Source organism: Mauremys mutica, chromosome 3, assembly GCF_020497125.1.
Source record: "Mauremys mutica isolate MM-2020 ecotype Southern chromosome 3, ASM2049712v1, whole genome shotgun sequence".
NCBI lineage: Eukaryota > Metazoa > Chordata > Testudines > Geoemydidae > Mauremys > Mauremys mutica.
The window spans coordinates 189,501,550-189,518,816 of NC_059074.1; the positions used below are offsets into that span (position 1 = coordinate 189,501,550).

General features: G+C 40.6%; 1 long non-coding RNA gene across 1 annotated transcript in view; it reads right to left on the reverse strand.

Annotated features, from left to right (window-relative positions):
* The window catches only part of LOC123367403, a 75,587-nt gene that overhangs the window by 19,625 nt on the left and 38,695 nt on the right, over positions 1-17,267 (reverse strand). The window contains exon 3 of the long non-coding RNA XR_006578446.1: positions 13,209-13,339. This is a non-coding gene — a long non-coding RNA (uncharacterized LOC123367403). The remainder of the gene's footprint in view (positions 1-13,208; positions 13,340-17,267) is intronic.

Genomic DNA, 17,267 nt, shown 5'->3' on the forward strand with positions numbered 1-17,267 from the left:
CTTTCCCATTTTGCCTTAAGACCTTTCAAATTCTTTGGCAAAAATCCAGAGAGATGGAGCCTACCCCACAATAGCCTGATGGCCAGAGCACTCAAATGGGAGACCCAGGATACAGCTGCTGTGACTGTGAAAGAACAGGGAACTGAACCTGACTCTCCCATATCCCAGGTGAATGCCTTGATCACTACAGCTATTCTGGGGTGGGCACATGTGTTCTCTTGCTGGTTATGACCAGAAATTCCATCCTGACCTGAGAAACCTTTCCAGATGAAAAGTTTTATTGAAACTGATATGTTCCCATTAAACGTTTCTGTTTCAACAAATAAGCATTTCTGACCCAAAAAAAATTGACTAAAATTGCCATCCAGCTCTAGTATTTACTGTTCAAGCTACTTTAAGAAAGCAACACTGAACTCTCCAGCATTAACAAACTCTGTCACTGAAGACATTTACCCGTGAAAAAAAGATATATGAAGTAATGAATAGACTACAGAAGGGAGATTGAGCACTGTTATTCACCTAGTCTCATAATACAAGAACAAGCAGCTATTTGATTAAAGTGAAAGAGGGCAAACGTTAAACCAATAAACGGAAATACAGTGCAATGTCTGATTAGCTTGTGGAACTCATTGCCACACGATGTTAAGACGAATAGCTTAGCATGATTTTAAAAAGGACTGGACATTTACATGGATAACAAGAACATCCAGAGTTACAACAGTAACCCAATCTCATGATATTTGGGGGACCTGAGTCATGATTTTTTAACTGCAGGGGTTGGCAATACTGAAGTAGGCACATAGCCCTGTTTACCATGATGCAAATAGACCCAAAGGTCTGGGTAACCTGCAAAAGGATATAACTGGGACTCTTTCACCCTTTTGCTCCTTTACTCAGGCTTAGAATCATAGAATCATAGAATCTCAGGGTTGGAAGGGACCTCAGGAGGTCATCTAGTCCAACCCCCTGCTCAAAGCAGGACCAAACCCAACTAAATCATCCCAGCCAGGGCTTTGTCAAGCCTGACCTTAAAAACCTCTAAGGAAGGAGATTCCACTACCTCCCTAGGTAACCCATTCCAGTTCTTCACCACCCTACTAGTGAAAAAGTTTTTCCTAATGTCCAACCTAATAGATTAACCAGTCTAGATCCATCCTCTTTGGAACCCCCTTTCAGGTAGTTGAAAGCAGCTATTAAATCCCCCCTCATTCTTCTCTTCTGCAGACTAAACAATCCCAGTTCCCTCAGCCTCTCCTCATAAGTCATGTGCTCCAGCCCCCTAATCATTTTTGTTGCCCTCCGCTGGACTCTCTCCAATTTATCCACATCCTTCTTGTAGTGTGGGGCCCAAAACTGGACACAGTACTCCAAATGAGGCCTCACCAGTGCTGAGTAGAGGGGAATGATCACATCCCTTGATCTGCTGGAGATGCCCCTACTTATAGAACCCAAAATGCCATTAGCCTTCTTGGCTAATCATAGCCAGAATCTAGCCCTAAGAATACTTATACTTTATATAGCTGATCATTTGTATTCTCTTCTCGGTGCCCAGGATCCTCATCTCCTCCATATAAAAGTACATATGGATCCTACCGCCATTGAAATTGTATTATTCTGACATAAGCATAAACGCTGGCTTGATTACAATCCAGAAATACTACTGTATAGTAGAGGAAGAATTTACAGTGAAAATCATTTGGTTTATTTTTGTTTATGTTGTTGAGTTCCAGTAAGTGGCACAGCTGAGTGTTTATCCTACTGCGAGGAAATTCATTTGGTCTTTCTAATGATGGTTTATACTTTAAGGAATAAAAACAATTTAAGAAAGAAAGAAAGTATATATAAGAGTATGTTGTTCAAAGTTGCCTAAATATCTCTGGATTTTCTCTTCCACTTGATTTTGAACATGGCCTCAACAGAGTCTCCTTGTACTCTGCCCACAATTGAAAACGTCAATGCAATGGTGCTGGCCCAGTGCATAGAGAGGGATAAGGCAGCACAGTACGACTGCTTCACTTCTGATAAGCACAAGATCAAAATATAGGCTTTCTAGACTTATCACAATGGGATCCTGGTGCAGGACTTGGGCTTCCAGGTGCTACCACAATACAAATAAAATATATTATTAATATCAAACAAAAAAAAAAGGGTGGCCATAGTCAGCACTAGCACTCTCTGTCTGCATCCCCGACACCACCTCCAGTCATGATTCCCTTTCTCCCTTCATTGCCGTCTCTGTTTTTTTCTCTTTCTCCCCAGCACTTGGGGAAACTACCCTGCTGCACCCAAATAAGTAGTTCTGATTGGAAGTTGCACTCCTGGCAGATTTCTCCATGCTTAAATGCACCAGGAAAGATTAGTTAACAGAAAAAGGGAAAGGCAAGAAGAAAGGCAGGTCTTGTTAGCAACATTAAGTTTTATCAGATTTATGGCTAATACTGGCAATTTAGCCAGATTTCATGGAGACTACAGTGAAATGGCAGTTAAATCTAGATAAATAGGATAAAGGAATAGGAGCACAATGTGAGATGAGACGTACATATTCCTTATTTTGCAGGGAGGTGTGATAAATGAGTGCTTTGGGACACCTAGCACCAATTTGAATTACAAAGGTTTTTGTACAAGTTGGAGTGCATAGTTTGTCTATGACCCCAGTGTACTAATTGTTACATTTCCACATAAGAACCAATCCTGCAGTCTTGATTGCTGTGAATAGTCATTACAGATACCACTAATTTTGTTGGCTTCAATGGGGCTACTCATGAGAGTAAAGGTTGTAGAACTGAGCCCATACTCATTAATCACCTGATCCAAAGTCCAGTGAAGACAACAGAGGTCCCATTTGACTTCAGTGGGCTTTGGATCAGGCCCTATAAACAAGACAAGTTAAACACACTTCTGAAGGCACCTTCTGCAGGTTGCAGTTCTGGTGCTATTCCCAGCCCAAGTGAAATCAGAAACTACTGGAATAGTTCACAAGGAAACCTGTCCTTGTGAAATTGTTTTGGAAATGCTTTTTGATAGGCAGCCCAACTCTTAGTAGATAACCTACCATTAACTCTACGAAGGGATTTATTTTTCTATTGTGGGTCTCACCAAAAGACAGATGTGCAGGCACCAGCTTCTGACGGTTCAATCCATCTGACAAGGGTTGGGGAGGGTGTGTGGTCATAGCTCTCCTCACCACCACTTCCAGCTCTACACACTGACCAGAAGAGCTGGCCAGGAAGGGCATGCTACACCCTACTAAGGACATGCTACACCCTACTAAGGACATGCTACACTTCAAGCTGGAGGTGTCAATTTCAGCTCAAGGAGACATACCCAGCATGCTACAAATAGAGGGTCACTTTGGCGGCAGGAGCAGTGGTGGAAGCTAGCCACCCCAAGTAGATACCCATCCACGAGACAAAGAGAGGGGTACAGCAGCTGCACGCCCTAGGTGGTGTGGGAGGCATTGCATAACAGGCATCAGGCACATTGCACAGTAGACACAATATGGCCCTTGGTGTTGCTTTCATTAACGGTGAGAGAAGGGCATGTACCTAGGTACAAGATTAAGTTTAGCGGTAGCTCATTTGCCTGAGACAATTTAAGAGCTTGAGGATCATTTCATTCATTTGACAGGGAGAGAATACATTTAGGAATTGTTTATTTTTGCATCCTGTTTTTGCATTACTTAGTGTAGGGGACTTGTTGATTTCTAGATTCATTTGCCCCTCTGTTCCATTATTTATAAAATCAATAAAGAACTTTAACAACAATGACAGCAACGAAGTTTGTGTGCTAATTTGCAAAGCATGAGTCCAAGACATTTGTGGGGGCTTCCACAATATCCTCTCAAATATTCTCATTTTAGACCCAGGTGTACTTCTATGCTGCACAACTCTACAGTTCTCTTACTTGTATGAGTGTAAACCATTTATATCAGAAATATCAATTCCTGACATGGAAGTGCTATCTCTGAACCTGACAGATGGAGGAGTATGTTATAAATCCATGTGGCAGCTTGAGCTCCTGAACCAAGGCAGAATCAGACCTAGGGCGGGCAGCCTGTGACACCACTGCCTGCCCATTCTCTGAGTGCCTGATGAAGAGGGCAGGTTAAAAATTTCCTAGGGCCTTCCTAGCAGCCGAGCTAGCAGGAATTTTTCAGTGCTGATGAACTTTCAAACATTTTCCAAACCAAAAAATTCTGGTTTCCTAGTTCAAAACAAATTTTCATTTTGAAATTTAAGCTAAGTATAGCAAAAAAAAATAAAAATAAAAAACTGATCAAAAGTGGTAAGACATGTTTTGAAGTTCCTGAATTAAAACATTTGGTTGACCTGAACCAATTTTTTTTTTTTGTATTTGTTGGTTCATGAAAATGTTCCAGATTTTGAGAAAATTTTTCAAAATTTCAAATACTTTCCCTGGATGGGAAAAATGTTTCTTGCCCAGATCTCTCTCAGAGTCCCACCAATAGAGGCTGCTGAGAAGATGCAGTGAATCTCCCAACCATCTTTGACCATGCCTCTTTCCTGACCAATACCAGCTCCCTCTTGAGTCAAACTGGACCCCTGTGCCATTTTAGGCATATTACCCCAGCAGAGGGCAGAAAAACAGTGTCCTCCTGGAAGATCACTAGTGTCCTCACCATGCAAATCTAATTTACCTGGTAAATTCTTTGATATTATGGTGAGAATGCTACAGAAATCCCTTTGATAAACAGACAGACAGACAGTTAGATTCCGGCTCAAAGATATACAAGTGAAGGACAAATCCCACATCATTTTAAGTTCCTTGTGCTATTCCTTTCCTTGTGGGTCTTAATGAGGGTCTTTGTCTCACAGTGAGTTGCATGTTTGGATTTCAGAAACAGAGAGCTATGTCACCGATGAATTTGTTTTAGACCGCATTGACTCTGGTTACACTGTATTATAGGAAACTGAACCCTTCAGCCCTTATGGATTTGTACCTGTGAATTTGAGAAATGCAATCTGAATGTCTGATGCAGGCATTTGGCATTTCTTTTGCAGATGAATTGCTTCGAAATTGGCTACCTGAGGTCTAAGCAATGACACATGGTAATGCTGTTGAAATGATTGGGGGAGAAGGGAATCTGCTGATGACACTGGAGAGGGAATAATATTGTTATTCTCACTGTTTTGATATCATCAGCGCGTTATCCATAAAGATCCACAAAATAGTAGAATATAATGAAACAATTTATCTTCCATAGATACATATTTTATAAAGGCTCAGAAAGAAGGGACAGACTTCTAAATTAACTCGGCCATTCAAAGTTATATCCAGTACAAAATCCACTGGAAAATATGAGAATTTTGTGCACTCAATTTGAAATCGAAGAGGGTATGCTGAAACTCTACAGACAGAATTCAAGCACTTCCACCTTAATACAATTTCTGGTGAGACTATTTTACAACAGACACACGTTGCTTGAAAAGAAGCTCTAATAGTGAGGCAAACCTCCTAGAGAACTTATACTCCCACACCCCTCTTTTGGTTCTGGATGAGACAGGATCAGAGAAAGTTGGATTTTGTAATGAATCCAGGAAAGATGAGTACTTCAAAGCACTGAGACTAGTTGTTAAGCTAGAATATTTACTCTAGTGTTCTTACAATATTTGCTTTTTAATGCCACATTTGGTGCATAGCAATATAACCGTGTAACATATCAGCATGCTGTACATTATGGCCCTGCCTCAGCAGCCATCCCTATTCATCAAAGCTGTTAATCGCATGCTTAACTTTAAGCACATGCTTAAGTCTTATTAAAGACTTTGCTTTGCAAAGCAGGCTTAAGCACATGCTTAAGAGCTTCACTGAATCTGGATGTAATTTGGGTGTCTTCTATTTGAAGTCATGACTTCTGAGTGGAGAATATTTCTGGCCCACCAGTGACTTGCAGAGCCTTTTTCATTATTTCTTTAATGCATCAAAGGAATAACATACAGCCTGATGAGTACATCACCCTTTAAAAGGAAATAATAGAGCTTAGACACTTTCAAAAGCATGTGCATGTGTATTACAGAAAGGTCCTATTGGCATAATATGAAGTATAAAATTCCTAATTCATAGAGTATCAAGGATCAATGTGTTACTTAAAAGGCAGCTATTTTCTGACACTCAGGTGGACTTTCCTTTACGGGATTTTATTTCGGTAGTTATCAGAGGTCTAAGAAGTTTTTATTTTTTTTTAAGTGATAGAAGATATTCATTTGAATAAAAGAGGAGCCATGACTTTTTCCATTGGTAATCTGGTCCATGTGTTCCCTGCAACTGAGCGTTTTCAGAAGGGCCTGACTGTCTGGGTTAATTGTTTAATGCTTTTAGTTAGAATTAAACTTTGCACCTGCTCTGACAGTGATAAATTAAATGTGCTCCTTTTCCAATACTGTTGCCCTCTTTAAGTAGAGACCAAGAAGTGTATCTCCCTTCTTTCCCAGCGTTTGAGGAATCTGTGCTACACTTGAGTGTAAACCAGCATAATTTGTCACTAGAGCTAGCGCCAATTAAATTGATTGTGTTGGACTGAACTTTAGGACCTCTAATGCAAGCACTAAGGAAAAAATGGGCTTTTTTCTGCCCATTTCCCCATGTGGCACTTAGACAGAGCTCAACAGTGGAAGGCTTTCAAGGTTCAAAAGGGTTTTATTTTCAAAAGAAATGGGCATTGATCAGTTGCATTTAAAGGCAAAGATAATTCCAGAGCTTGAAGGCTGGATTTGTGTTTAAGGTCTAAATCTCTTTCTTTAACCTTGGGGGGCCAGTATAACATAAAAGCAACAAAGAGATTAAGATTACAAAGGGTTTGCAAGTGTAAATGATGCAGTGGTATTCTTCAAATACGACACAGTCCAGATTCACAACTGCAGCTCAGGTCAGCATTTGATCTGTGGGTTTTACACCTGTAAAAACAACTTGTGTTTGTTTGTCACTTCAGTGTTATCTTGGCAGATATTTGGGTGAGAGTACTGGCATGCTGAACTTGCTTATGCTGGGGAGTTCAACCTTGCCTTCCTAAAGCTGATTGGAAAGTAAACACGCTAAAGGTCAGCATGGCAGAGACAATAAGAAAATCCTTTTTCTTTGTCAGTGAAACACAGCCCACATGAATGACAGGAGCAGTATGTGTTGCTCTAGTCTTAAGTCAAGAAGTAGAGTTTTAATGCCTCTGGGAGTTCAGTGGACTGCCGGGGAAAGTGTTTGGGGGCCTTGCCCATTCATTATGCAGCCCACATATTTCAATTCATTAAGCAAGCCATTGTTATGCAGGTTGTAAATATGCTTTAAGTAATTACCCTTCTGGGTTTCCTACTTTAATGGGCTACCAATTTTTTTTTTCCAGCTCTGCTGAAAGCTCACCAGCTTGGTATTATAAAATATCACCATTTGGGCAAGCTTGCATGTAGATCAAGCTGATGGTGTCAAACTGTGGGCTTCCATTTATTTGTTACACTTCCACATGTGACAGAACAATGAAACTACAGTAAAGCTAACTCAGCCAGCGATTCAGATGTAAGCAATTAGCCCTAACATCCCCCTTAAAAAAAAATGGGTTTGAACCTAACAGAGTCTTCAAGATTCAGGCCAAATTTTATCCCAAAGGTCTTTCAAGTTTATTTGACTATATCAGGCATCCTGTCCTATAAAAGATTCTTTACATGGAAGAAACTATTTAGGGGATAGTTAAAATAAAGTATCACTCTTGTTACAAGAAACAGCCCCAGATAACTGAAATAAAATCAAACCCTCAATCTTCCTAAAACTCTCTCTTCACTGTGGGTCCAGGAAAATAATTTTGCTTCACTTGACTATTGAGTCACAAAGAAAGCCAAATCCATTTGCAAGGTATAGTGCAGTAGACATGGGCAGCTGGGGGGCTATTGGACAGATTTATGCAGAATAATATTAATAGGCACAGGGAAACTGTCCAGTTTTTAATTATAAAAGGACATTGCACAGACAGTGTCTGCTGATGATATACAGGGACAGAGATGTGCCAAACTACGCCTTATTGGGCTCATGAAGCAACAATCAACTTGCTAACTGACTTCTGTGGAGAACATCACTGGCCAAAAAGCTGCACAGTATTTTATGTGTCTGTTTGTGTGCACACGTGTAATATCTTCCTGCTATATGCTGGATTTTTCGAGTAACATATGGTGCGATTATTGCATTGTATTGTAATAACATATGATGCTTGATATAGTTTATATATAATTGGTGTGTATACACTTAAGTGTGTATGTATATAATATAGTCACACATATATGTGTGTGTGTGTTTGGGCATATATCTGAAGCCAGATCCCTCAGTTGGTGTAAACTAGCATAGCTCCACTGAAGTCAAGGGCAACTTACACCACCTGAGGGTTTGGCCCTATAACATTTCTGTTATATCCTGCCAATTGAGAGGAGAAGTGGGTAGCAGCTATTTCAAAGCCATCATGCCTTTTTGTAAGCCTTGTTTCGAACCGCACAAAAGGAGGCCAACACTGAACCGAGATAACCTCCAATCGAAGCCCACACACAAGACGACTTGCAAGGTCACCCAGCACTGCAACTCTAAAGCAAAACCAAATCAGAGATCAAGAAGGAAGCCAGCCCTGAAACTGATATTTACTCGCTACAAAGACTGCATTGTGACTGACCAGAACAGTTGGGTTCTTCCTGGGATATAGCAAAGGGAGAGCAAGGGGCCAGTACTATTTGCCAGACTGAAAACTGCAAAGCCAATTGCAATTTTGTTGCTATTTTCAAAAGTGCAAGTTGTTTCAACAGATACCTAATCTGTGTATGTCTGGAATAGGAATGAGTGGATTAGCCTTTCAAACTCTTCAAGATCAGGTCAAGATCATTCGACCTAAGCACAGGAACAGCAAGGTTGAATTCTACATCTGGAAACTTCTTGTATCGCATTCAGGTCATTTTCCTATTTGTAAAAAGCACACAGTGTCTGCATATTTCATAAGCAGGTTTTGAGAGTGACTAAGAGAGTATCAATTCAGTGAACATGGTATTTTACATATACAGATACATACTATGCATTAGTCATCTGAAAAATGTGTTTCCCTGTGATAGTTAGTGAAGAACAACCCCATATATTGTTTGAAAAATGTACTCTGATTACAACACAACGAAGGCATTGTTTGATTTGAAATGTAGGTGTTTGTGTTATGTGTAAAGCTTTTCTAAAGTTTCATGATTGTCTCTTTTTAAATGAGCCCCCCTTAAATTAAAGTTTCTTCACAATAGTATATCAATGTAACGGTGAGTTACTTGACCCAGCAGGAATATTTTGACCAGGAGACATATTTGAAAATGATTTTCATTCCTGCAATAGGAATAGCTCTTGTCAGAAAGATGCTTTTTATTTTGGTTGATGCTACTGACTATTCTAGGGCTCAAGTGCCATTAACATATTTGGTGGAGGATTTTGCATAATATCTTTGTTTGGAGGAATTAGTTGTTGTGAATAAAGATCATGAGAACTTGGTGATTATCACATTCAAGTAGCTTAAATTCCATGTTTCCATGAACACGAGCTGCAATTAAGGGCCTTATTCTGTGAAATATTGAGTGCCCCATGCAAGGTCAGAAGCACTTTTAACTCCTACTGAGTTTAGCTTTGGGGAAGGGCTCAGCACCCTTCAGGAGGGGCTCAGTGCCACAGGAGCAGGATAAGGCCAACAGAGAGCCCAACAGCTCATTTTTATCTGTGCTTCAGGAGAGTCCCTAAAGGTTTAGTTTCTGGTGCTTGAGAATACATGTTATATCTCCACCACCACTTGGAAGCTTACACTAAAGAATATGCCAAAGCAGAGGGAGAACTCCATAATGCACCAGCAAAACATTCATACATTTTCCAAGAAGGAAGGTAGCAGTGCTGCAAAAATCCCATGTCCAGTGTTCCTTTATAGAAGACGAGCATAAGTATTCCCCTCTGCTTCCTCTGAGAGCAGAGGCAGATGTAGAAGACAGTGCAGACGCACATGTCCTCCATACAGATGGCCTTGGACTCTAAATGATGCCTTGTAATGTGCCTTGGGGGTGTGGGTTTAGTGATTGCAACCTGGGGGGGTGAAAATCTCAATTTCCTTCCACCCCAGCCCCTTAATCCATTCCCACCCAACAGAAGAATGAGGAGGAGGAAACTCTGCAAGTGCAAGCTCAGGCTCTCTTCCATGGGAATAATCTGCACAGGGAACTGGAGTACCTATGCGGTTTGTTTTTTGAGTAACCCTTAGCTCTGTTGGAAGAATGGCTGTAACAAAGCCACCAAGACGAAGCTACGGTAACAGGAGCACAGTCCAAGGTACTACACTTTGTCTGTGCATGGAGAACAGAAGTGCACATTGCACAGCTGTGTCACCAGTGAATTATAAAGAACTATCATCACACCCTGCCCAATCACATCTCCCCCTGGAGTGTGCAGGCACATGTTGATGTGTACTTTGTTGACAATGGACTCAGCTGAATTGTGGGGGTCTCCAAGATGTAATGCTGATCTTGCACCTTTGGTCCCTCTTGTGAGCATTTGGAATCCCTCAATCCCCAAACTTGATACAACTCATGGGTGTACTTAAAATCGTATCAGGGAGTGTCTTTAAAATTGATATTGCCTCTTATATGAACCATTCCAATTATTGTTTAAGTGACCTTATGTTTGCTTGGAAGGGGTCAGTTGACATCCCTGGAGTCCGGATATCTCTATGCGCCGTACAGGACCCACAACACAGACACAGCACAGGAAGCAAGTGCAAGCTTCTCCACTCTGCCCCTCCAGTGTGCCTCAGGCCACACTTGGAGAGACCACCCACGTGCCGCATTAGCATAGAAATAAATAAGTGTAACTTACATTGCTACATAGAGAAGCACAGGTTCACTGTGCTGTCACTTAAGCTGTGTAGTGAACCTAAGAGACAAACTTCAGGCCTTTGTTATGTGTCCACTGCCTGTGTTAAAGGAGCTTGTTTTGTAACTGTCATGCACTAAGAACATCATACTGTACAACATCCCTCACGCTCACATTCACCAGAGTGGCACAGTGTTAGTACCTTGGGCTGTAATATAAACCATCAGCTGTAGGCAGCCTGCCTGAAAAAAAGGAATTCTCTTATTCTGCCTCTTTATTCTTCTGTGATCATTCCTTTCTGGCTTTGTTTATAAAACAAACACATTTCCAAAGATGAGCAAAGACTGGCTTTGTACCAGAGACAATTCTGCTCTACTGATCCACCAAAACTTCACAGCCTCCTCAAAGCCCAGCCCTGACCCCTAAATGGACTCTGCAATTTTCTCCTTACCTCTTCCTAAAGTTGTGAACTCCTAACCAGCCAGTTGCCTGGATGTCCTGTGCATCTTCCCAGTCCAATAAACCTCATCCCACTCCCTTCCGCCTCCCCCCTCATTCAACAGACTATTTCTCCCAGCACACCAATCACCACCAGAGATTCCTTAAGCTCCTGCACCCTAGACAGATTAGTCCATGGTCTGGTCCCAAGGGCCAGATAGGGCAGGCCCTATCTCTATCCTAATCAGACTCACTGCTTCCTCTAGGAAATCTCTGAGACCCATGAGGTCTGGATCCCAAAGACCCTGCTTTAACAAACTCCTGGGTACACTATTAAACAGCAAAAAAGTGCATGAAAAGGGTGGTTATGGTGCAGTGATGACAAATCAAATGCATCTGATGAAGTAGGTATTCACCCACGAAAGCTCATGCTCCAATACGTCTGTTAGTCTATAAGGTGCCACAGGATTCTTTGCTGCTTTTACAGATCCAGACTAACATGGCTACCACTCTAATACTTGACAATTCTAATGAATTCCAAGGTGCACTTTTGCTTCCATTTACTAATTTAACCAACTCTCACTAGTACTATTACAGATATTTAAGCAAGTGAGTACTTTTTCCCCGGTAAAGGATGGGGGGGGCGGGGGGAATTATCACCACCACCCTCCATCTCATATTAGTTTTGGGTAGGGAACTCAACTGGCAATTTTTTGCTTTAATGGTAAAGTGGTCATTGGTATGTGAAATGAATTACAAGTCTTTTTAAAACCTGGTAGAACAGTTTGAGTCTTAACATCTTGGCCATTCTCCTTGCCATATACTGAAGCTGCATTAGCTGTTCTTGAACCACTGGAGAGAAAAGAACAAAGCTTGTCAAATACTACAGAAATTTCCCATGAATATTCATTCAAATTTTAAAACATATTTGCTTTGGCTGTGTTGGTGTCTCCTTTGTTGTTCACGTCCTATGAGTAGTCTAGCAAATGAATTTACTGGCAGGAATGTTCCCAATAAAAGCAAATTTTAAGTGAACGTTGAGCATATTCATGGAAAGTTAATTTTCAATTCATTAATTTTAATATTGGCACTAGAAACTTATTTCAAAGGGTTATTATGCTCATCCAATCAGATAATCAAAATATAACATGTGTTCTATCTGTCCAATGAAAACAGCCTGAATTTTGCAGTGAATAAGCATTCAAATACTCCACATGAACTGTTTATTAATCAGGCACAGAAATAATTTGATGAATAGTTTCAAATAAGGAATACATTTGAAAAAATAGTTATCTTCTCCCAATTTGTGAACAGAAAAAAAAAATTAATCAAATAAATGTTTGATTACAAATTGTTTACTCAATCCCAGTAATGAATGACAATGGTTTTCAGTTTATGACTAGACATTATTATTTGCATTACAGTAGTGCCTAGAGTTCCCAGCTAAAATTGGGGCCTCATTGTGATAGATGTTGGACATACATATAGTAAGAGACAGTCCCTGTCCCAAATAGCTCACAATGTAGATAGACAAGAGAGACAAAGATTGAAAGAGAGAACTATTATCCCCATTGGGCAAATGGGGAACTGAGTCACAGAGAAATTCAATGACTGAGGTCACATAGGAAGACTGTGGCAGAGCTAGGAATTAAATTCAGATCTCCTCACTCCCACTCCAGAGCCTTAATCATGAGACCATTCTGCCTCTCTAGGTAAAATACCAAGAACCCATGATCCTTGACTGAGCGGGTTACCATTAATCTTCAACGTGGGGAGGGGGATCCCTATAGACATCCTGAGAAAAACGTTCAGTCCAAATATACATCCACTGAAGTTCTCAAAATATTGTTATGTTAAATGACAGGATTTGTTTAACCCAATGCTCCATTGTGTGGTTCAAGTCATACCTTGTAACGCTCTTGCTCTAGCAGAGCAGCCTTAGTAGAGCCAGACCTTCTATAAGAAATTCAGGAACATTGTCAGTTGTCTCATCTTGGGGCAAATGTGCAGCGAGTTCACCTTCTTTTGCTGTCTTTGTCTGAGAGAGAAAGCGAGAGACATATGTTCAGAAAAGTGATTATTCTTAAACTCAAGTGGCTGAACTTTTATTCTATTTTCTCCTCTCCCCCTTTCTTTTTAAAAAGACATCCCTTAGACAGCGGAGCTAATAGAGTCCAACATCTTTGATGATAGTGATGCCACACTAGAAACAAATTATAGTGTTCAGAAAGTTTGAAGGACTGAAAAGAAATGCAGAATGTGTAACACCAAATTTGCCTGTCAAAATTTTTTTTTATTACTGCTTGTTTCATTTTATTTTATTCTTAAAACTTATGTTTTTGCAGCTTTCTGCCTCCCTATTGGAAATTCCAGATCAGAGAATACAGATTTGCAGCTTCAATCATCCACTGACAAATACAGTCCCTGATAAGTGAGAGCTGATCCATAACAGGTATTTCAAATTTTCATAAGTCACAACATATCACCCTAAAGTGAAGCGTTTCATTCACAGGGAACTATTTTCTGAAATCAGCAAATATTAAAAAAAATAAAAAAAATCAAAGCAACCTCATGTTCTGAATACAAGTGGCCAGATCCACAGCTGGTGTAAATCGACATAGCTCCACTGACCTCAAAAGCACAGTGCTTAAATAAAACCAGCTGAGAATCTGGCCGAACCTTTTTTTAATCTAATTTAGATACTCAAGATTTTTGTTCCTTTCTATTATCTTTTATCCCTATTTTAACTCTATATTTCCCTCCCTGGTATTTTTCTAGTAAATTACAAGGATTCACTGGAAGACCATGAAGTGTATACTGTGTTAATGGGTAGGTTAGGATAGTGCTACCAAATACTGCTTCACTAATAACTCCCAACACTGACGACCACTTATTGTCACACGTATTGTGTTTGGGCAGTCTAATTTTTTTCAGTTTTTCAGGGAACATAGGACTGTCACTACGTTGAATTATTCCCTTAAATCTATTGTGCCAGTGCCCGCAAAAATAAATCTGTTTTTGCTGAAAAAGGTAATACCTGATCTGATAGCAGCACAAAGACTAGCTGGTGCAATCACAATGGTACCTCTCTTTATTCATCAAGATTCATATTTATTCATTTATTTATTGTCCACTTTGTGCTGAAAAAAATGAGTCAGACCTTTCCTTACACTCTCCAACAACAATTCAATTACATGCTGCCATTTCTCTTAATACCATATAAAGCAAATGAAGGTCTTCCTGGTATCCTTTAGGGCTGGCCCAAGACAGAATATACTCCTCTGCCAAGACATAGAGCCCTCATGAGAACAAGGTGACTGTGGGTGCGAGGGATAATGCATATTACTTTCAAAGCATCATAAGCTCTTGATTGTGCACCCAAACCCGTATGAAAAGGATGCACTCCATAATCAAGGCCACTCATAGGGGCTCCTGCAAAAGCAGTCACGTGCTCAATTGGAAGACGCATTTACAGGTCAAATGCTCCTCTTTTCCTTTGGTGGAAGAGGCCAAAGAAGCTATAAGAGCTACCCTGTGCAAATGCTTAACTACTTCTACAGCCATATTCTTATGATGAAGGATGCTGATGTCACCAGAAGTGAAGAAGCAGGAATGGTCTTCCTATTCTAAAAAGAGGAAGAGATCGGTTCTTGTCTAGTGGTTAGAGAACAGGACTGGGTGCCATCAGTTCCTGATGTAGTCCCTGCTCTGACACTGACTCAATGAGTGACCTTGGGCAAGTCACAGAATTCCTCTGTCCCTCAGTGTAGCCATCTGTAAAATGGGCATAATGCCAGCTCACACAGGTATCATGAGGCTTAATTCATTAATGTTGATAAAAAGCTTGCAGCCCCTCCTGTAAAAAGCTTCATGGCAGTGTAAAGTGGTGTTTCAGTAGGACCTGAAAAATGTATTCATCTCATTTACACTAAGGCAACTTAACACTCTTTGTCAGAGTAGCAGGTACATTAGCCTAGGTTATGTCTACGCAGCAAAAAAAGCCAGAGCAGCAAGTCTCAGAGCCCAGATCAACTGACTTGGGCTCACATGGCTTGTGCTATGCAGCTAAAAATAGCCCTGTAAACGTTTGTGCTGGGGTTCGAGCCCGGACTTTAAAAGCTGGCTGGGGGGAGGGTCTCAGAGCCCATGCCTCTCTCCACTGACCGGGCTTCAGAGCACAGATTCTAACCCAAGTGAGAACATTTACTTGACTACTTTTAGCCCTGTAGCACAAGCCTTTTTTGCCCAAGTCAGTTGACCTGGGCTCTGAGACTCACTGTCATGGGTCTTTTTATGCTGTGTAGATGTACACTTAGTATACATGAGAATCAGGCCCATTGTATGCACAGGTTTAAATACTAATGTAGTATTATATTAATTCAGTCAAATACTGATTTGGTAAGGGCTAGAATTGTCTGGCACTCTCAGTAATGTAATAATTGGAGATATACCAATCTCCTAGAACTGGAAGGGACCTCAAAAGGTCAGTGAGTCCAGCCCCCTGCCTTCACTAGCAGGGACAATTTTTTTGCCCCAGATCCCAAAGCGGCCCCCTGAAGGATTGAACTCACAACCCTGGGTTTAGCAGGCCAATGCTCAAACCACTGAGCTAGCCCTCCCCCTGTTTTCAGGGGACTTGTATAAAACCTCTTTTGTTCTTCTGGTCCATGGTTCACACTCGGTGAATTTCACTTTGAGTTTCTGCTTCAAATGCACGGAAACCAGGAATACAACGCAGCCAAAATCAGAGCATTTCCATAACTCAGCCTAGGCTCACTCGAAACTCAGCCCAGGTTCCTCAGAAGGTTTGCAAACCTCCCTGAACTTGGCTTGAGTTTGGGTTTGTAATGTGTTTCAGCTCCAAAGACTTTCACCTGGTTTCATGATTAGTTCCTGAAGTTTTCCCACCACATCAATCAGGGCAAAAATGGTAACGTTTTGCTCCCCTTCCTTTTTGTCCTCTCACATATATATCTACATATATTATTAGGCTTGTGTATTTATATTGGTCTTTTAGCAAGGGGATATGTGGTTCCCCCTTGGTTTTAAAAGCAAATGGGATACTATAGGACCAAATTGTGCTCCTAAAGTTCTCCTTGATTCCAATGGGAGATGCCCAAGTGTAACCAAGGGCAGTATTTAGATCACAGATGATACCATATTTATTGTATGATAGGATAATTCAATGTGCTACATGCACATTTGGCCTAAAGAAGCTCAGGACTTATTAAATTCAAGTTAGACATAAAATGAATGGATTTCCTATATGCTATGAGTGTTATTACACCTATAGGTTGGATGCCTAACTCTCTCAGATTCCTTTGAAAATGCCAGCCATACTTTGTCTCTTTAAAATGCAGATTCTGCTCTGAAAGACGACTTTAAAATGTCATAGCAGGTTTTCATGTTTATTGTTTTTCACTGATTTCCATACCAAATGTGCTTCATTTATTTTAAAAAAATAGTTTTTCTAACTGCCAACCCAGCAAACTTGGCTGGGATCTGAGAGTCAAGCTGGGTTTTTAGTATCAGAGGGGTAGTTAGTCTGTATCCACAAAAACAATGAGGAGTCGGGTGGCACCTTAAAGACTAACAGATTTATTTGGGCATAAGCTTTTGTGGGTAAAACACCCACTTCTTCAGATGCATGGAGTGAAAATTACAGATACAGGTATAAATATATATTGGCACATGAAGAGAAGGGAGTTACCTTACAAGTAATTTCTCTTCACGTGTCAGTATATTTATGCCTGTATCTGTAATTTTCACTCCATGCATCTGAAGAAGTGGGTGTTTTACCCACAAAAGCTTATGCCCAAATAAATCTGTTAGGCCTGGTCTACACTAGGACTTTAATTCGAATTTAGCAGCGTTAATTCGAATTAACCACGCACCCATCCACACCAGGAAGCCATTTAATTCGACCTAGAGGGCTCTTTAGTTCGAATTCAGTACTCCACCCCGAC